Below are 21,843 nucleotides of genomic sequence, written 5' to 3'. Positions count from 1 at the left end.
AATCAATCTATTTCTTTGCACTGCAGCTGTAGGTCAATTTTAAGATTTCGGGCACATAAGGATGGCTATATACAAGAGATGGTGTGCATAGATTCGCAGGACCCGGTGCAATGTCTACATCTGTAATCTGGAGCCCTGAGAGCTATCTTTATACCCTCCAGTATCCACAGCTCTTCTTTTAATTAGCCAGCCTGGTGTGACATCATAGAGCAATGATGACATCATAGCGCAATGATGACATCACAGTGCAATGATGACATCACATTGCAATGACGACATTGTGTCAGGTTGTCTTATCAAAAGAAGAGCTGGAGATGCTGGCGGGAAAAAGGCAGTTCCCAGAGCTCCTGTTCGGCTTCAGCAGAGTGATGGCCACCCATCAATTTGCACCATCTCTACTATATACCTTAAATTCTTGCTCATTTGATTGCTCTTTTTTTGTGACCATACCATACACATACATAGTTGGTTCTGCAAGATGTGCATATTCTCATAGGGAACTAAGAGCAAGTTTCTACCAGACTCCTATAAAGGTGTCTTCTCTCCTGTGAGTACGAAGATCTGGGCATGTTGACTCCATTACCCCCCACCCCCCCAACAGAGGAGAATCGGGACACCCTCCCATACATTTTTGATAGTCGTCCAGTCCTGCAGTGGGCAGGATCGGCCATTGTTCAATCTTCTGCGCATGAGGAACCTGAAGGGTATCTTCATATGTACAAATTTCACAGATTTTGTGCTGTGGATCTGTTGCAAATCCGCACAGAAATCCCTTAATATATTTGCCACGGATGTTGATGAATGACAGAATGAAATCTGCTGCATAAATTGACAGACTGCTGATTTAAAATCCACATTGCAGAATTTTTCAAATCTGGAGGGAAAATCTGCAGACAATTTCTTCTGCATTTGAGTTCCTTACTGTAATGGTGGAGGTCCTAGATTGTTACCTTATAACTTGTCAAGCACACATTTAAAAGTAGAGCACCCCGATAAGGTAAGCTCTCTGTATATTTATTACAGATATAGCCTCATGCAAATGTGTATCGGATCAGGATGCAATAGCTGTCAGTGCACTATGACGCACAGGGTAAACTGGAGAGCTTCTCTTGGATATTGATGAGGTCCTCGGAAAGGCTGTCTCCAGTGTACGTAAGAAATAAATACCATATGGACAGTTGTATTGGGACACCTACCCAGTGCATCTACAGGAGCCTTTATCACAGCCCACTTTACATCCATAGGGATAAATATGGGTTGTCCCTTTGCAGCTATATCAGCCTCCATTCTTCTGGGAAGGCTTTCTACAAAATATTGGAGGAGTCTGTGGGAATGTTTCCCCACTCATCCCGAAGAGCATTTGGCACTGGTGTTGGCAGAGCTCACAACCTGTGTTCTAGTCTAACCAAAAAGTGTTCAGTGAGATTGTGAAGCAGCCATGTTCTTCCACATCAAATTCCCCCAGTCATGCCTTTATGGACCTTGCATTGTGCACTGGGGTACAGTCATGCTGGAACAGAAGAGTCTTCCCCAAATTGTTTCTGCGTATATATTTGTCTAAAATTTCTTGAAGCATTAAGATTTCCCTTCACTGGAAATAAAGGGCGGAGGCCGACCCTTGAAAAACAAGCCTATAGGATTATCCTTTTTTTAAAGCACCCACTTCAGCTGTGTTTTTTATTTCACCACTGCAGTGGTGCTTAAAATCCAGGTCTTTCTGATCCGTCTTGCTCACCTTCTGATATTTTCATCTGTTTTCACCGCCGCTCCGGTCCGTGTCCTGCAGTTTGTGACCTGCCAGCTGCTTCAGTGTTTGCTGATCATGCCTGACGTCACTAATTAACATAAGTCTATGAGAGCCTCATTCTGGCTCTCATAGATTTGCTTTGAGAGCTTGTGACGTAGCTTCTAACTTCTGGCCAGTCTGAAGATGGCGCCGCAGGACCTGGGCGGCCACAAAAATTGGTGAAGATGTCTGAGGATGAGTACATGAGCGGGAACATGGGACTTACGATTAAGGCACCACTCCAGCAGTGAAAACAAAACAAAACGCTGGAGTGGTGCTTTAAACAAATATTAAAGTTGGCACAATGTAGTCAAACCTAGAGACTAGAAGAAAATATCAAAAATCACAGCACCGCTGCAGCCTGTGATTAACTGCAGCAGTCAATTGACTATTCTAGTCACCTGACCCTTCAGCTGCGCTCTGTCTTCCAATACGGAGCAGACATTTATTCTGACTAGTGATAAACGAGTGTACTCGTTGCTCGGGTGGTGTCCCGAGTATTTGTAAGTGTTTGGCGAGTTTGTTTTCATCGCAGCAGCTGAATAATTTACAGTTACTAGCCAGCCTGAGTACATGTGGGGGTTGCCTGGTTGCTAGGGAATCCCCACATGTAATCAAGCTGTCTAGTAGCTGTAAATCATTCTGCTGCAGGGATGAAAACAATCTCCGAACACTAAGAAATACTCTGAGACCACCTGAGCGTGCTCGGGAAAACCCGAGCAACGAGTATACTCGCTCATCACTACTTCTGACGCCTCCGCAGATCTCCTGAACGGTCTGCGCTGGATCCATTATGTCCCCAAAAGGTGAGTATAACTCTGTTTATTCTCAAACAATCCCTGCCTTAAACAAAATCTATTTTACTGTAGGACAACCCTTTTAATGTCAGAGGAGGTTGGTAACTACAATATTTTTATGCACTATGTGCCTCAGCACTGGATGAGCCTGCTGTGTACCTTTACGTGGCCTCTCACTCCGTGGCCAAGTTACTGTAGTTCTTAAAAGCTTACACTTTTCAATACTACTCACAGGTGAACATGGAATATTTAGGATAGAAGGAATTTACTGAGCTGATTTGTTACACCGGTGACCTCCTATTACAGGACCGCGCTGCTATCGGTATGTGCACACAGTGCTTTTTACACACTAGTGTACCCTCACCATTTTGAAACAGAAGATGCTTCAATAAAACTCCTGTCGTGTTTTCCTTAAAGTATCTTTTATGGTATCTCTGTGGGCATGTTTTGCCGAGGTTTCGCCTCAGAAGTTTTTTGTTTTTTAATTTCATAAATAAAAGTGTCGTCTTCCAAGAAGAAGCCACCAGAAGAATGGATCCAACCCTTCCTTTAGCCTTTTTATGGTTTTTAAAGCCTTAAGCGGTTAAAGGATGTAAGAAGTGACAAAAGACAGAGCATGTGCACATCAAGTCGTTACTATGCATCGTTAATTTTTTCTTTTTTAGTGCTTTTTCAGGCGGGTCCCTGGTGGAATCTGCCTGGAAAAGACCTTCCTTAAAAGTGAGCTCTTTCGAACGACCCATTCTTTCAATGAGACTGAATGTAAAATCCTAAATTCAACAATTAACAAATGTGTTCTTCAATACTTTTGTCCATGTAGTGCATCAGTGATACGAAAAAATTTTTTAATGCGCACACTTATACGTATGTGAATGTTTTATACTGTGACTACCTCTAACCTCACAATCGCACTTCCACTTTTTGGGAAAGGATCTTGTATCCAAACAATTGAACCACTTTGTTTTCATTTGGTTGAGAGGGAAGCCGTGTTTGTCCTGAGGTTTGCAAAGCAGAGCAAAATAAACTGACATTTAATTTGCTTGTTTTTATCTATTGGTTTATTATTATTATTTTTTTTTTGCTAATCAGCAAATGATCATTTTTCAGGCAATTTGTAAAAGTGGAATCTGCAAAGATTCTTTAAAAAAAAATACCCACTATAAATAGTACAGGAAAAACAAGATTGTCGTCTTTTTCTCATGTAGCTCATAGTAAGTTTACGTGTCCATTTGAGAGCTCCAACTGTATGTTCTGTTCTTAAAACAGAGCATTCATGCCCTAAACGGAGCTGTATGCTAGCTGATGGAAATGGAAGTGGAGGAAACACTTTGATTATTATGGCGTCAGTCTAATTTCCATTTGGTGTTAGGTTTTTTTTAGAAAGAAAAATCTCAGCATGCAGAGCTAATTAAAGACCTTGTAAAATCCCTGAGCAACCCTGATTCTGCTGCTTTTTTCCATTTTGCCCTGAGTCGCTCCAATGCAGAGATATTCACATTTGTTGCTTTCGGAGCGAAGTATGTGAAATCTCTGCTTCTAGTTCTACTTGGCGTTTCTTCAGAGTCTTCTCTGGCGGCGTGTACTTTTACTCCTCCCTGCCAGATGCTGCCAATCATGGCTCAGCAGTGTCTGAGTCTGCTAGATCAGCTGTGACTGGCAGTGTCTGAAAAGGGTGAAGCAGTCAGAAGAAGGCTTTGAAGCCACCTGGTCTGCAAGCAGAGATTTCACATACTGCGCTCTAAAAGCAATGAATATGAATATCTCTGCAATGGATCAACAGAAATCAAAATGGAAAAAAGTGGTAGAGTGAGGGGCTCTCAGGGATTTTAACAAGGTACTTAACATGATTTTTTGAGCATGTGACAGGTCCTCTTTAACTAAATAATACATTTACTGTGAATTGCAGTGACTTTGCAATGCAGTTTTTAGCCACACAAATTATTCAGCTGCTTCTCTTGCATAAACACAGAAATTTATTGTAGATGAGCATTGTTTTAGTATTTTTTTTTTGTAATTTGTACAGCACACTGAGCTTGTGCCAATTCACCCTTTGGGCTCTTGCATATTTATTGTGGTTTATGTGGCCCTTACTGTACTTCCTGTATGACTCAAGATTTATAAGAAGGTTTTTTTCTGACAGATTCTGAACATCGGTACACTCCATTGAATGCATTTGTTTTAAGGCCACATTCACACGTTTAGTATTTGGTCAGTATTTAACATCAGTATTTGTCAGGCAAAACCAGGAGTGGAATAATCAGAGGAAAAGTATCATAGAAACACGTCACTACTTCTGTGTTTTTGGTACAACAAAAAATGGAAAAGGCAGAAAGCCCATAGGGTCTTATCTGAGTAAAAATTAGGATAGACATGATAATCGTGCTCACCTGGTTGGGTTGTGTGGACACAATCACTGAGAAGGCTTAGGCTGCTGCAGACCCCCGAGGAGAAATCAAGGAAATTGGAAACAAATGGGATAATACTGCTCTGCCGTTGAAGGATGATGAGAAGACCAGAATCCAAAAGTATGCAGTTTATTAGTCAACGCGTTTCAACGTTTTCAACTTCTTCATCAGGACAAACCACGGTGGTCACCTGTCTTCTCATGATCCTTTGACGGTAGTGCAGTTTTGGTCATGATTGAGGGAGCTTAGTCTCCAGAAACGCGTTGAGATTCTTACCCATATGGTTCGTGCTGAAGTTTGTATCCTCCATGTTTAAGTTTGTGAATAAAGAAAACTTTTTTTCACGGATTCGGTGAAGCTGGACATTTTCTTCTCTTGGATTCTACATGCCTGGACACAGCGGGTCCGTGCTCCCGAAACTCAGCTTATGCATCAGGTGTGAGCTGGTTTATATTCCTTCTCTTCAGTGCAGTTTTAACCCATTTGTTTCCAGTTTCCTGACTTCTGCATTTATCACCCACTCCTAGTTTTGGCTTACAGATACTGATGTAAAATACTGACCAAATACTGAGCGTGTGAACGTAACCTAAGGGAGATTATTTCCGTACACAGGGAGTTTGTCAGGGCCGGTATAAGACAAGTTACACAGGCTTTGATCACGGCCATGCAGGTTCTGTGCAGACAGCACTTCAATGGTCATAAACCCTCTATGTTGTGTTCACACAGTGCTTTTTTTAACATTTTTTTACTTCACTAAAAATACAGAGTGTTGGCAGGTAAAACACTGCATACATTATGCACGTTTTTGATGCATTTATTTAAATGGCCAAAAAGTGCCAAAAGAACAGACATACTGGGGTTTTTAAAACAGACACAGCAGCTCATATAGCGCAAGGAAAAAAATGCACTGCGTGAATGACATCTCAGTTATTTTGCTACTATAAATTGCTGTTTTTATTTTGCTCCGAAAAAATGCACCCATAACACTAAGTGTGAACAAGCCCTAAGAGTTGTATTTAATTCAATCACAACTTAGTTGCTGATCACTGTTGGGGGACCCCCACCCATTAGGATAATGAGGGTCTCGTGTTTCCCTTTTGAACAGAATGGTGATTAAGTGCTCTGCCATTTCCTTGCTAGTCTATGGGGCTGATGTAGATCGCTGAGGTGACGCTTGGCTACCTTTGTCAGTCCCATAAACCCTAAACGAGGTGGCAGTGCGCATGCACCAAACGCTCCATTTCAACGAAGGGAAAGGTTTGTGACAATGTTCTTGTCATTGGTAAGAGCCTCCCATAGAATAGCTGAGAAGTTATGGTTATAGGACAATGAATGTCTAGCTGTGTGTACTGATACAAAGGTTTGATTAAAAATAAAAAACAATAAACAATTGCGGCATCACGCCAAAGAACATTCCAGTAAATAGAAAGTCCATGTGGCATGTGATCAGAAGCCTCATTATTGACGTGCATATGTACACCCCTGCTAGGTACAATTCGCTAAGGGCGAACCCTCTTATAATACACTTGCATTCTTCAGTAAACTGGTTCTACCTAAACACTTGACACTATAGAGTGCAAATATCAAAACTGTGCGGAGACCAGCTAAAAACCCCGTTGAATGCACAGCATTGACAATGAGATTTTTCAAAGGGTGTAAAATGAGTTCTGCAAAATGAACGTCAAATACATTGTAATCTTTGTAAGCCCAGTAATAAGGAAAAAAACAAAACAAGAAACCTTAGGTTTCTTGTTTTGTTTTTTCTTGAATTTGAACCTTGGTTGTCCATCTAAATTTTCTTGTTTAAGCCCAGTAATACTAATAAGGGAACCTGTCGTGTCCCAAAATGCTATTAACTTGCAGATATGGATTTAATCTGCAGGTTAATAGCGTTATAATGCTGTCTTAGGCCGGTTTCACACGTCCTGATATTTCCGGTACTGGTTAACATGGTACCGGAGATATCCATGTCCGTGTGATACATCCATGTGGCACACATGTGGCAACTGTCAGCTGCCCGTGTGCCGCATCAGGACCACACGGACGGCCACCGGGAAGCAGTGCTACAGTAAGCGTTATTCCTCTGCGTGTGGTGCTGAACCTGGCTTTCATCCATTGTCCCCTGCTCTGTCCTACAATAGGAAGGTGACATTAACCCCTCATTACCCCACTTGCCACCGCTACAGGGCAATTGAAAAGAACTGGGCAAAGCTCCAGAATTGGTGCATCTAAGAGATGCACCTTTTCTGGGCAGCTGCGGGCTGCTTTTTTTAGGCTGGGGGGCCCATATCCATGGCCCCTTACCAGCCTGAGAATAGCAGCCCCCACCTGTGAGTTTTGCTGGGTTGGTTGTAAAATATAGGGGGGACCGCACGTCGTTTTTTTCTTTCATTCATTGTCCCCTGCTTGCGCTGCTCACTGGCAGAGCAGGGAACAATGGATGAAAGCCAGGTTCAGCACCACACTCAGGGGAACAGCGGCTTACAGTAGCGCTGCTTCCCCCATGGCCATCCGTGCGCATGGATGACAGTGTACACTGTTCTCCATGTGCATGTGTGCAGGACGTTTGGCGGACTGTGTGTCCTGGTAAAAATGGACATGTCTGCGTGTTTTGCACACGGACACACAGTCTGTCAAAACACGCTGACATCTGCATAGACCCATTCATTTGAATAGGTCTACGTGTGTCAGTGTCTCCGGTACGTGAGAAAGCTGTCACTACATGTACTGGAGGCACTGACTTGTGAAACCGGCCTTACCGAAAGCACGGGAGAAAATTAACTTTATTCTTCCCTGGAGCTGCTGGCTTTCAGTCATGGATTTGTGTCCAGAACAGATGTAAGCACGTCCCGGCACATTGACAGCTCGCACTGCATAGATGCGCTGCAGAGAGAGCTGTTAATCAAGGTGCCAGGGAGGGATTACAGCTGTCGCTCACTGTGTTATGAACGGTGGCTGTAGCCTCTCCGTATTCACCTCTCTGACTGAAAGCCGACGGCTCCTGGGAGGAATAAAGTTAATTTTCTCCCAGCAGCCTGGCTTTCAGTAAAGTGGTAGTCAACATTGTAACACTATTAACTTGCAGATTATCCCTATATCTGCAGGATAATATAATTTAAGGACATGACAGGTTCCCCTTAAGGGATCTCCTACCGTGAAGGGAAATACAGCAATATAGAGATGAGTCCTGATCCTGTATGCACTGGACTTATCCTTGGTAGAACCAGAAGGTAAGAGCCATATAAACCAGTATGGAGCCCAAGCCTGCATGTCTGCTGTAACACATTCAGCTATTATTGGTTTGTTCTGAGTCTACACATAGAAATAGCTGGGCATTTGAACAAGTGCACAGCTTGGAACAGGAAAGCCATAATGCAGAATGCTGGGGTTTTTGATTCTTCAGGGTTGATAAGAACAGTTTCTCAGGAGCCGAGAGGGAGGGAGAGATGAGCAGATAACTGCTGTATAGAAATCAATGGGCTGGAGTGAGTTGAGTGTTATGTTACATGTTAACCCCCTTTCTGGGAGAATGTATTTACTAGACACACTTGGCCAGGATCTGGGCAGGTACTCAAGGTCAAGCTTCATGGAAACCAGCTGTACACTGTGAAAGACAAAAGCTACCATTGCAGGATAATGACAGCAGATATAAAAAGCAAGTCAGATGCATACTTGCTAATGTTCATGCTAATTAAAGCAACTTAATAAGAATACCCCTGTGAACTGTATAAAAGGATCAGAAAGAAGCCGGTTTTCAATATTCATTCTTGCACATGCATGCAGGGGAGTGAAGGAGAGGAATGTTACAACACCTATAGTACAGGCAGAATCCTGATGAAAGAGGAGCCATTCCCACTCAAAAAGAATGGATGGCAACAGAGCATTAGAATAGGTGTACTTCCTGGCATGTGCACCAAAACAGTTTTGACTTTTTGCAGAGGAAGAGGGCAGTAACACCATGTTTTTCTACAGGTTTTGTGTGAAAATTGTCCCCTCAACTTGGCTAACTCTAATTTGAAATTTGCATAATTAGCAGCAAAAATCTACAGAAAATTGAATGGGTCCTGTCAGGGGTCATTATATTGGCAATAAGTATGGCAATATGTGGTAAAATACATATTCCAAAAAAAAAAAGGAAAAATTAGGTAGGTGGATTGTAAAAGAAGCAGATTTATTAAAGGGAAAAATTGAAAAGTTTTTGGATTAAGAAGGGGTATAACAAAGTGTATCACAAATATGTAATTAGGCTGAGTTATTTGACTTTGATGTTCTAAAAAGAAAGATGGGCTTGGATTAATCAGCATTTTCTGGTAGACGTATTGAAATTAGCAGTAATAAAAGAAAATGTAAAGGATTTTTATTTGTGGAACAGTGGGAAATCGATTTAGCATTTCCCAATAAAAAACACTGGGGTTCCGAAGGTTTAAAGAAAAAATATGCGAACTCCTTTTTCAATTATTTAAATAAGTATTTCGTGCTAAAAAGTCCTGAGGGATAAGAGGAAAATTTGGGTAAGTGAGAACATTGGAGTTAGTTGTTTACTAAGTTGACTAAAACTTTAGGGAGTTTTGATAATAAGATGACCCAATTCATGGGGGAAAAGATGGAGGAACATTAAAATGACATCCCATCCGATAACATAGATAGTTATTTTTTACCATGGCAGGAAGGAGGGTGAAATGTTAATTTCATTTTTTTATGCAAGAAAATTAATAAAGAATAAATAAACAACATATTTCATGGGTTCAGAATTGAAAGCAGGGACCATACAGGTAATGGGTGCGCTTTATGACACTTTCATATTTATATTCATTTTTTTAAATCAGTGTTTGACCCTGCATGAAAGATATATAGGTCTAATTTCTCACAGACCAATGCCCACCACACCTCACTGACCCCCACTGATTATTATCCAGCCTCATCCTGTGACTATCTCTGACAAACTAAATGAAAATGACAAGCCTTGTGCTGTAAATGTGTTAAATCATGGGTTGTATAGCGTGACCCAGAACGATGGGTAAATAATGCAGTGACCTGTAATATTTATTGATTTCATAGAATCTACATTATAATCAGCATTTGTATTCAGTGGAAAATCATCTTTTAGAACAGCTGTTTGTGCCCTAGAGCTGCACTTCACAGTGTATAAGTGGCAGCATGGAGGCTCAGTGGTTAGTAGAGTTGAGCAACTTTTACTTTTTTTCGGATCGAGTCGGGTTTTGCGAAACCCGACCTTGTCAAAAGTCGGGTCGGGTGAAATCGGCCGATTATTGCGAAAAGTCGGGGGCCGACTGAAACACGAAACCCAATGCAAGTCAATGGGGAATCAAAGTCGGCAGTGAGTGGAGGACAGGAAAACAGCTACAGTGCCCATTTTAATGCCAAAAACATCAATTCTTATTACTGAAGCTTGTCAATATTAATTTACTTTATAATAATAGTTAGGCATTGAAAACTGGGGGTCATTTGGCTAAAGTTGTGGGGGGGTAGGGCTGGCTCAAGATTTTCGTGGGCCCAGGAAACGCGGAATACGTCACGGCGATGGAGAAGGGAGAGGTAAGTATTTTAACTTTGCAAGTGCTGTGATCCTGAGCAAGCAGGGGGGCCCACTCGTTGGCATTGGCACTGGCACAGGGCCCCTCATAGTACGGCGGTGTGTTTGATGGCGGGTGGCGCCTCCCACCGGCAGAGACACTTTTGCGTACTATGAGGGGCCCTGTGCCAGTGACGTCGCCAACGAGTATGCCCCCCCACCTGATGAAGGAACCTGCACTTTCATCGGCACCTTCCTCTTTGTCCCCTTGTAAGGTGGTATAGTATGCGGGAAGGGGAACCTGACTTTCAGCAGGGTCAGATTCTGGCTGTGTAGAGTGCAAGGAGAATGTAGTGGTCTGGGTCAATGTACCAGCAGACTCATCTAGCAGTGGCTGGGCAATGGGCAGGATGAGGAGGAAACACAGATATAGGCCCAAATAATAAAGTAGGCTAAATGCAGTTCAAAATTGGTAACAGGACTAAACAGGCGGCATTGCTTTGTTCAGCGGACAACTGTAAGGAGTGGCAGACACAGTTAGTAGGCCCAAATAATAAAGTGGGCTAAATGTAGTTCAAAATTGGTAACAGGACTAAACTGGCGGCATTGCTTTCGTCAGCAGAGGACAGCTGTAAGGAGTGGCAGACACAGTTAGTAGGCCCAAATAATAAAGTGGGCTAAATGCAGTTCAAAATTGGTAACAGGACTAAACAAGCGGCATTGCTTTGTTCAGTGGAGGACAACTTTAATGAGTGGCAGACACAGTAGGCCCAAATAATAAAGTAGGCTAAATGCAGTTCAAAATTGGTAACAGGACTAAACAGGTGGCATTGCTTTGTTCAGTGGAGGACAACTGTAATGAGCGGCAGACACAGTTAGTAGGCCCAAATAATAAAGTGGGCTAAATGGCTGCCAAAAAATTGTTCATAAATAAACAGGTGGCATAGCTAGGTACAGGGGTGGGCTCCCCTGCTGAGTAGCAGACAGTGGTAGTAGGCGCAAAGTATTAACTGGTCTAAATGGAGGCCAGGGCCCCTGTACATTTTAACTATCATCTATCATTTCAACAAATTTGTATTGGCAGTGCCATTGAAGGATTTAACAGCCCAGACTACACAGTGGTGGAGGAGGGAGAGGTAAGTATTGCAAGTGGTAGAGCACTGTTCGAGCTGGGGGGAACACTCTCTCATTGGCGGCGGTACTGGCACAGGGCCCCTCATATTACGACGTTGTGTCTGACGTTGGTTGTGCACCACCACCGTCAGAGACACTTCATTGTACTATGAGGGACCCTGTGCCAGTGCCGTCGCCCAAGAGTGGGCACACCCACCTGTCCAGGCAAACGGCACTTGCACGGGTGCTTGCGCCAGGTGGTGACCACGGCCCTGTGGGGGGACTCAGCCCATTTAGGGAGGTATAAAATGGTCTATGGTGGACATTCAGCAGCTGCAAATGGAGGAATTGGAGCAGTCAGTAAGAGGAGGCCAAAAGCAAGACATTTTTCAGGCAAGCTACGAGTCAGCAGGGGAAGGTGGGGCCAAATAATTTGAAATCCATGATTGGTTCATTTTAATGAAGGTTAGATCATCAACATTTCGGGTAGCCAGACGTGTCCTTTTTTCGGTTAGTAATGAACCAGCAGCACTGAAGACTCTTTCTGATAGCACACTAGCAGCAGGGCAAGCGAGCTCCTGTAATGCATATTCTGCCAATTCAGGCCAGGTGTCTATTTTAGATGCCCAGTAATCAAAGGGGAATGACCTGTGAGGGAGAACATCGATAAGGGAGGAAAAGTAGTTCGTAACCATACTGGACAAATGCTGTCTCCTGTCACTTTGAATTGATGCAGCAGTACCTGTCGTGTCAGCAGTCATTGCGAAATCACTCCACAATCTGATCAGAAAACCCCTCTGTCCAACGCCACTTCGGATTTGTGCACCTCTAACACCTCTGTTATGTTGCCACCTACGGCTCGTGTGAGAACCATCACCGCCGCTGTGTGCTGGGAATGCCTGAACCAAACGGTCTACAAGAGTTGCTTGTTTGGTAGCCAATATTTGCTCAAGGTTCTCATGTGGCATGATATTTTGTAATTTTCCTTTATATCGTGGATCCAGGAGGCAGGCCAACCAGTAATCGTCATCGGTCATCATTTTGATAATGCGGGGGTCCCTTTTTAGGACACGCAAGGCATACTCAGCTATATGGGCCAATGTTCCAGGTGTCAATTCACTGCTTGTGCTGGGTTGAGGAGCACTTTCTTGCAAATCAACATCACTTGTGTCCCGCAAAAACCCTGTACCTGACCTTGCAACACCACCAGTTTCTATTGCCCCCTGAGAAGCATCCTCCTCCCATAAATATTCATCCCCATCATCCTCCTCCTCCTCTTCATCCGCCACCTCGTCCAGGACAGTTCCCTGAGCAGACAATGGCTGAATGTCATCAAGGCTTCCCTCCTCCTCGGCTGCGACGCCTGCTCCTTAATGTGCGTCAAACTTTGCATCAGCATACGCATTAGTGGGATGCTCATGCTTATGATGGCGTCGTCTGCACTTACCAGCCGTGTGCATTCCTCAAAACACTGAAGGACTTGACAGAGGTCTTGTAGCTTCGACCACTGCACACCTGACAACTCCATGTCTGCCATCCAACTGCCTGCCCGTGTATGTGTATCCTCCCATAAATAAATTGCAGCACGCCTCTGTTCGCACAGCCTCTGAACCATGTGCAGTGTGGAGTTCCACCTTGTTGCAACGTCAATTATTAGGCGGTGCTGGGGAAGATTCAGCGATCGCTGATGGTTCAGCATAAGGCTGGAGTGTACGGGCGACTGGCGGATGTTCGAGCAAAGTCTTCGCACCTTCAGGAGCAGGGCTGGTAACCCCGGATAATTTTTCAGGAAGCACTGCACCACCAGGTTCAAGGTGTGAGCCAGGCAAGGTATGTGTTTCAGTTCTGAAAGGGCTATGGCAGCCATAAAATTCCTTCCGTTATCACTGACTACCTTGCCTGCCTCAAGATGTACACTGCCCAGCCATGACTGAGTTTCTTGCTGCAAGTACTCAGCCAGTACTTCCGCGGTGTGTCTGTTGTCGCCCAAACACTTCATTTGTAACACAGCCTGCTGACGCTTACCACTAGCTGTTCGATAATGGGACACCTCGTGTGCAACACTGGCAGCTGCGGATGGAGTGGTCGTGCGACTGCGCTCTGTGGACGAGCTTTTGCTTCTGGAGGAGGAGGAGGGGTGGCAAACGCCTACTGCCAACTGTTTCCTAGACCGTGGGCTAGGCAGAACTGTCCCACTATGGCTGTCCCCTGTGGACTCTGCATCCACCACATTAACCCAGTGCACCGTGATGGACATGTAACATCCCTGGCCATGCCTACTGGTCCACGCATCTGTTGTGAGGTGCACCTTTCCACTGACTGATTGCCTCAGTGCATGGACAATGCGGTCTTTGACATGCTGGTGGAGGGCTGGGATGGCTTTTCTCACAAAGAAGTGCCGACTGGGTAGGTCATAGCGTGGTACTGCGTAGGCCATCAGGTCTTTGAAAGCTTCGCTTTCAACCATCTGATAGGGCATCATCCCTAACGAGATTAGTATAGCAATGTGGGCGTTCAAACCCTGTGTATGCGGATGAGAGGATGAGTACTTTCTTTTCCTAACGAGAGTCTCTTGTAGGGTGAGCTGGACTGGAGAGCTGCATATGGTGGAACTAGCGGTGGTGGTGGTGGTGGACATGGCGGATTGAGAGAGGGTTGGTGATGGTATTCTTGATGTTGGCCTACATACAGTGTTTCCTACCAATAACCTTGTGATTCCCTGACTGCTTTGGCCTTGCGACGATACCTCCACATTTGCTGCTGGTGGTGTCCTAACCGGTGGGCTTACAGTGAGGGAAGCAATGTAGCGTTGCTGACTACCTTCATTCTGAGCAGTTGCACCAATGGTACGTGACGTTTGGTAGTTAGTCCAGGCTTGCAAGTGCATGCTGGTTAAATGTCTACGCATGCACGTTGTATTTAAATTTTGAAGATTCTTCCCTCTGCTAAAGGTCTTTGAGCATTTCTTACAGATAACTTTTGACTGATCATTCGGATCTTGGTTAAAAAATTGCCACACTGCACTCTTCCTACTATCGAATACCTTTTCAGGCATTGCACGCTGTTCTACTTTCACCGGATGGCCACGCTGTCATAAAACTGTTTTTGTTTTTGACACACGTTTTTGGCCTGATGCGGGCCTGCCAGATGACAGCTGTTGCGATGTAGATGGCTGCTGCGGATCATCCTCCTCTGCTTCTGAGCTACTGGCAGCGGCACCCTCTTCCCACAATGGCTGCCAATCTGGGTCAACAACTGGGTCATCTATCATTCCCTCTTCAATGTCATGTGCACCTTCCTCTGTGTCACTGTGTAAGGTGCTATAGCGTTCGGGACGGGGCACCATAGTCTCATCAGGGTCAGATTCTGGCTGAGTACACTGCGAGGGCAATGTAGTGATCTGAGTCAATGGAACAGCATAATAATCTAGCTGTGGCTGTGCATCAGTGCACTCCATGTCCGATTCATCTTGTAATGGGCAATTAACAATTTCCCTTTCTAACCCAGGCACGGTATGTGTAAAAAGCTCCATGGAGTAACCTATAGTGTCACCTGACGCATCCTTCACTTTTGGTTTGGGTGAAGGACACAAGAAAACGTCTTGTTCCTGACCGGGAGCATCCACTGATGACTCGCTGCTTTTATATTTTGAACTTTCTGAAGAGGAGGCGAAAGAGCTAGAGGCTGAGTCAGCAAGGAAAGCCAAAACTTTTTCCTGCTGCTCCGGCTTTAAAAGCAGTTTTCCTACTCCAACATAAGGGAGCCTTCGAGGCCTTGTGTAGCCAGACAATGACGCTGGCTCAACACCTCCAGCCTTAGGTGCTATTTTGCTTTTCCCACTACCACCAGATGCTCCACCACCACCACCACCACCATCAGTACTAGCTGGCAACGACCGCCCACGGCCTCTTCCACCAGACTTCCTCATTTTTGGGAAAATCTAACCAAAATAACAACCGTTATATGGTACTGTAAAACAAGGTAGAAGGTGTATATAAACTTGTTGACAATTTGAATCACCCTTTTTTTGGGGGGAGACTGCACCAAAACTCAGGCCCAGTGTATAACACAACACAATGTAAGTGGCAGAACGTGGCTGGCTGATATACGACAAACTAACAGAACTGATGTATATCCACTTTGTGACAATTTGAATCTCCCTTTTTTGGGGGGAGACTGCACCAAAACTCAGGCCCAGTGTATAACACAACACAATGTAAGTGGCAGAACGTGGCTGGCTGATATACGACAAACTAACAGAACTGACGTATATCCACTTTGTGACAATTTGAATCTCCTTTTTTGGGGGGGAGACTGCACCAAAACTCAGGCCCAGTGTATAACACAACACAATGTAAGTGGCAGAACGTGGCTGGCTGATATACGACAAACTAACAGAACTGACATATATCCACTTTGTGACAATTTGAATCTCCCTTTTTTGGGGGGAGACTGCACCAAAACTCAGGCCCAGTGTATAACACAACACAATGTAAGTGGCAGAAAGTGGCTGGCTGATATACGACAAACTAACAGAACTGACGTATATCCACTTTGTGACAATTTGAATCTCCCTTTTTTGGGGGGAGACTGCACCAAAACTCAGGCCCAGTGTATAACACAACACAATGTAAGTGGCAGAAAGTGGCTGGCTGATATACGACAAACTAACAGAACTGACGTATATCCACTTTGTGACAATTTGAATCTCCCTTTTTTGGGGGGAGACTGCACCAAAATTCAGGCCCAGTGTATAATACAACACAATGTAAGTGGCAGAACGTGGCTGGCTGATATACGACAAACTAACAGAACTGACGTATATCCACTTTGTGACAATTTGAATCTCCTTTTTTTGGGGGGGAGACTGCACCAAAACTCAGGCCCAGTGTATAACACAACACAATGTAAGTGGCAGAAAGTGGCTGGAAGATATATGAAAAAATACAAGGACTGTAGTACAATTTCAATCTCCCTACAATGATCTCAGGACAAGTATGGCAGCAATACAAAGGACTGCTGCACACAAAAGTGTGGACAAATAAACAAGATAACTGTGCAGAAAGGAGCAACAGGATTTTTGCTTTTAAAAAAGCAGTTGGTTTGCACAGCAGCGTGCAAACAGCAATGCAGCTATCAGGGAGCCTAATAAGCTACAGAGCTGATGCACAAAAATATACCCTCTACTGTCCCTGCAAAAAAAAGGTGGTGTTGGACAGTGGAAATCGCTACAGCACAAGCGGTTTGGAGGTTAATCTTCCCTCCCTAACTATATCCCTTCTTCTGATGGATGAAGCTGCAGCAACCTCTCCCTATGCTAAGATCGGCAGAAATAAGATGGTGGTCAGCGTGCATGCCCCTTTATACCCCCTGTGACGCCGCAGAAAGCAAGCCAATCACTGTCATGCCCTTCTCTAAGATGGTGGGGACCGAGACCTATGTCATCACGCTGCCCACACTCTGCGTCCTCCTTCATTGGCTGAAAAATGGCGCTGAACGTGTCATATGAAATGCGACTTTGGCGCGAAAATCGCCGACCTCATGGCCGATCCCACACTAGGATCGGGTCGGGTTTCATGAAACCCGACTTTGCCGAAAGTCGGTGATTTTTGAATTTGTCCGATCTGTTTTGCTCAACCCTAGTGGTTAGCACTGTTGCTTTGCAGCGATGTGGTCCTGGGTTCAAATCCCACCAAGGACAACTTCTGCAAGGAGTTTGTATGGTCAGCATGGTCCTCTCTATGATAAAGAGTGTAAGCTCTTATCGTCAGAGGGGTCTTCTCTCTCCTGTAGACTGTAAGCTCTTGTGGTCAGCAGGGTCCTCACTCCTGTAGAGTATAAGCTGTTATGGTCAGCAGGGTCCTCTCTCTCCTGTAGACTGTAAGCTCTTATCGCCAGAGGGATCCTCTTTCTCCTGCAGATGTCAGCTCTTAGGTTAAGCGGGGTCCTCTCTCTTAGGCTGGCTTCACACTAGCGTTCGGCAGGGCTGCAGATGAAAGCCTTCTTCCTCTGTTAAGCCCCGCCCACTGCCACTCCTCTTCCTTCAGCTCCGCCTACGTTGGTATGCGTCCTGTGTACCCTATCTTTAACATTGGGTACGCAGGCTATGCGGATGTATGCAGATGTCTCCGCATGCGTCGTTTTGATGCTGCGCTGACCTGCGTCGAACGCAACATGTTGCATTTTGTTGTAGTTGGCGCAGCTTCAAAAAGATGCATGCGGAGACATCCGCAAACATCCGCATGGCCTGCGTTCCCAATGTTAAAGATAGGGTACGCAGGACGCATGCAGACGTAGGCAGAGCCGAAGGAAGAGGCATGGCAGTGGGCGGGGCTTAACGGAGGAAGAAGGCTGCTGTCCACAGCCCTGCCGAAAGCTAGTGTGAAGCTAGCTTTATAGAGTGCAAGCTCTTATAGAGTGTAAGCTCTTACGATCAGAGGAGTCTTCTCTATCTTGTAGAATATATGCTCTTAGTACGGTCATCTCTCTCCTATAGAGTGCTAGTTCCTGTGATCAGCAGGGTCCTTTCTCTCTCTCTTATAGAAAGTAAGCTCTTATGGTCAGTAAAGTCATTTCTCTCCAGTAGAGTGTAAGCGCTTAGGATCATAGAATATTAGCACTGGAAGGGACCTCCAGGGTCATCATGTCCAACTCCCTGCTCAATGCAGGATTCACTAAACCATCTCAGACAGATGTCTACCCAGTCTCTGTTTGAAGACTTCCATTGAATGAGTTCTCACCTCCTCTCATGGCAGCCTGATACACTCATTGATCACCCTCACTGTCAAAAAAGTTTTTTCTAATATCTAATCTCTAGCTTGTCCCTTTCAGTTTCTTTTCATTGCTTCTCACGTTTCTATGTGCAAATGAGAATAAAGATGATGCCTCTACCCTTCCTTCAGATTTGGTAGACAGCTATTAAGTCTCCTTTTTTGCAAGCTAAACATTCCCAGCTCCTTTCGCCGTTCCTTGTAGGACATACTTTTCATTCTTCTCGCCATCTGGGTAGCGCTTCTCTGAGCTTGCTCCAGTTTACGATGTATTTTTTAAAAAATGTGGTGCCCAGAACTGGACACAGTTTTCCAGATGAGGTCTGATCAAGGAGGAGTAGAGGGGGTCAGCAGGGTCCTCTCTCTCTTAGAGAGTGTAAGCTCTAGTAGTCAGTGTGGTCCTCTCAGTCATATAAAGTGTAAACTCTTATGGTCAGTGGGGTACTCTCTGTCCTTTAGCGTATAAGCTCTTATGGTCAGTGGGGTCCTCTCTCTCTGTCCTATTGACTGTAAGCTCTTATAGTCAGCGGAGTACTCTCTCTAGTGTAAAGTGTAAGAACTTATGGTCAGCGGGATCCTCTCTTTCCTGTAGAGTATAAGCTCTTATGGTCAGTGAGATTATCTCTCTCCTGTAGAGTGTAAGCTCTTATAGTTAGCAGGGTCCTCTCTTTCGTGTAGAGTGTAAGCTCTTATGGTCAGTAGGGTCCTCCCTCTGCTGTAGAGTGTAAGCTCTTATGGTTAGCAGGGTCCTCTCTCTCCTGTAGAGTGTAAGCTCTTATGGTCAGCAGGGTCCTCTCTCTCTCCTGTAGAGTGTAAGCTCTTATGGTCAGCAGGGTCCTCTCTCCTGTGCATTGTAAGCTCGTATGGTCAGCAAGGTCCTCTCTCTCCTGTAGAGTGTAAGCTCTTATGATCAGAGGGGTCCTCTCTGTCCTGTTGACTGTAATCTCTTAGTGTTAGCTCTCTCTCAATTCCCTTTTGTGCAATTACAAGCTCTCCAGTATAAAAATTTGCACATACCGTATTTATTTGCAGCTAATTCAATTTTTAGGGATAATTCATTGATTTTGAATTTCAAAAGTTTCTCATCTCTATATGTTAGACAATTTCCAAATATGCAATGCCTCCACTAAAATTTTATAATTGCCTCCCAACCAGAGGTAAACTTTTTTATACCAAGGGCCAAATTTTATTTTTCAACAACCTTATAGATCTCGTGACTGCATCACAGGAATTTTATATTTTAGGTCAAGTTCCAATTTTATTTGTTGATATAAGAAGAATAAAAACATTAGGGAAATACTTAAGATGCCAAACTGAATAGTTCAGAGTTATTAATCCAATGTTGAGTATTCTCCTGGGTGTAGATCGCCTTTAAGCTGTCATTACCAAGTTCAAATCCCTAAATTACAGTTGTTATTGACTGCTATATTGTGTAACTTAACCTGAAATCAATCCCTATTCAATGTCTGGCAGATACATGGCAGCTATTGTTACAAGTAACCTGGACACTGTCCAGCATCCTCGTAGCATTCAGATGATGTTTTACTAATGACTAATCTCCGCTTATGATTGATGTCTATTTTTACTCTCTCAGTCACTCTGTTGATGTTTGCGCTAATTAGTTATGTAATTTGGAGTAACTAACAGTAAGCGAGCAGGAATTCCAGAACGTATTAAACACCACTGATTGCAATGCAATTAACCACCTAACTGTCCAATGAATGTATAGGAAAATAATGGCTAATACTTTGGAAGGTTACTGACGTGTGGCATCTGTCTCCTAGTTTAATAATGTGTAATTAGTTCTTTTTCTGGCACTGAAATATGTGGCATTAAATTACGCACTTCTACCTTCCCTTGGGGTTTTCTAAACAATCCATTTGATTTCCCAATTTTCGCAACTCTGCCTGTTTTTACTGTGTTTGGCCACATGTTCTTCACCCATTACATGTATTGCAGTCATCTCTATACATATTAATTAATTAAAGGGTTATTCTCAAGATAGTAATTTAACTTACATCCATAAGACATGGTATAACTAACTGACTGCTGGGGTTCAACTGCTATTACCACCACAGATCCCAAGAGCTAGGCTCTGCAACCTAGGACGGTGGAAACATCTGAGCACTGTACTTTGGTATCTTTATCAAACTCATAGACAAATGAATGGAGCCCAGATCAAGCATGTGCATATCTGCTCCATTCAAGACAGTTCTGCAAAGCCTGGTTCCAGAGCCAAAGTCCTAGGATAGGTGGGGACCCCAGTGATCAGTAAGTTATTCTCTATCCTATGGAGAGGGGATAACTTACTATCATGAGAATAAGATAGTAAGTGGATAAAAAACATCTTACTATCTGATTCCCAAGAAGATAACTTACTGTTTGCTGGGAATCCAGCCCCTTGGAGCCCCTGTGATCCTGAGAACCTAGAACTGCTGGAAATAGCTGTGATTGGCAGTGCATTAGACAATGAATAGAGTAGAGTTTGAGCATGCACACCTCCACTCAATATAAGACGGGATATAGTAGGTCATAGTCGACCAAACAGATGATGTCAGGGAACAGCAGGATCAGATAAATTAAATTCAATGCCTAATTCATTTGTGGTCACTAACAGAGGAGTCTGGTTTACTCTCCTCTCCGCACGCAAAATTCATGCAGTCAAAAATATTCCTAATTTATCTATGGCTGTATGGCTTTTCTCTTCTGTTCATTCTCTTTAATCACATACATATTTTACATATGGCCCAAGTTTGTAGTAAAAATAATAAATAGCACATACTCACCTATCAGTCCCCACCGCTTCTTTGTACTGGTAACCCAGTCTTCCGCTGTTCTTTTCTCCTGCTATTGTTGGCGCTTGGCAGCTGCAGCCAATCATTGGCCACATCAGTGTTGCATTGAATCGCTTCTATGTCTGGGACCTGGCTGGGACCTGATAAGTGAATGTGTGCTATTATTTTTACTGAAATCTCGGGCCATAAACTACAAGAAAACATAAGGCTTTTTAACGCATTTTAGCACAATATTAGAATAGAAGCCTTAATAGTAGGGTCTTTTGAAGGCGTGAAGCTGGCCATACACATTGGATAGCTGTGTGCTAAACTGTAGTTTGATTGACAGCTTTTTCCCTTGACTCCTCCATACATAAGAACGTAATAATTAGCCGAACATTCTCTATGAGAAAGGCAGTGCCAGAAGAATCTGGCATTGATTTATCTCCGTGCCAAACAATAGGATTGAATTCCAACCACCCAATCTTATTGTCGTCCGACGTCTGTCATCGACTTATTTTCCCCCTCCATTCAATTTTAACCGTATGATCCTTATGTCCCCCAATATCTGTCATTGGCTTGTCTCCCCTCAAAACAAAATAATCAGATGAATGAATTCCAACCGCCAAATCTTTATAATCCCTGACATCTGGCTGCAGCTTATT

The sequence above is a fragment of the Ranitomeya variabilis genome, chromosome 2, assembly GCF_051348905.1.
Source record: "Ranitomeya variabilis isolate aRanVar5 chromosome 2, aRanVar5.hap1, whole genome shotgun sequence".
Lineage (NCBI taxonomy): Eukaryota > Metazoa > Chordata > Amphibia > Anura > Dendrobatidae > Ranitomeya > Ranitomeya variabilis.
The sequence above is the reverse complement of the archived record's forward strand: the minus strand, read 5'-3'. Positions refer to the sequence as shown.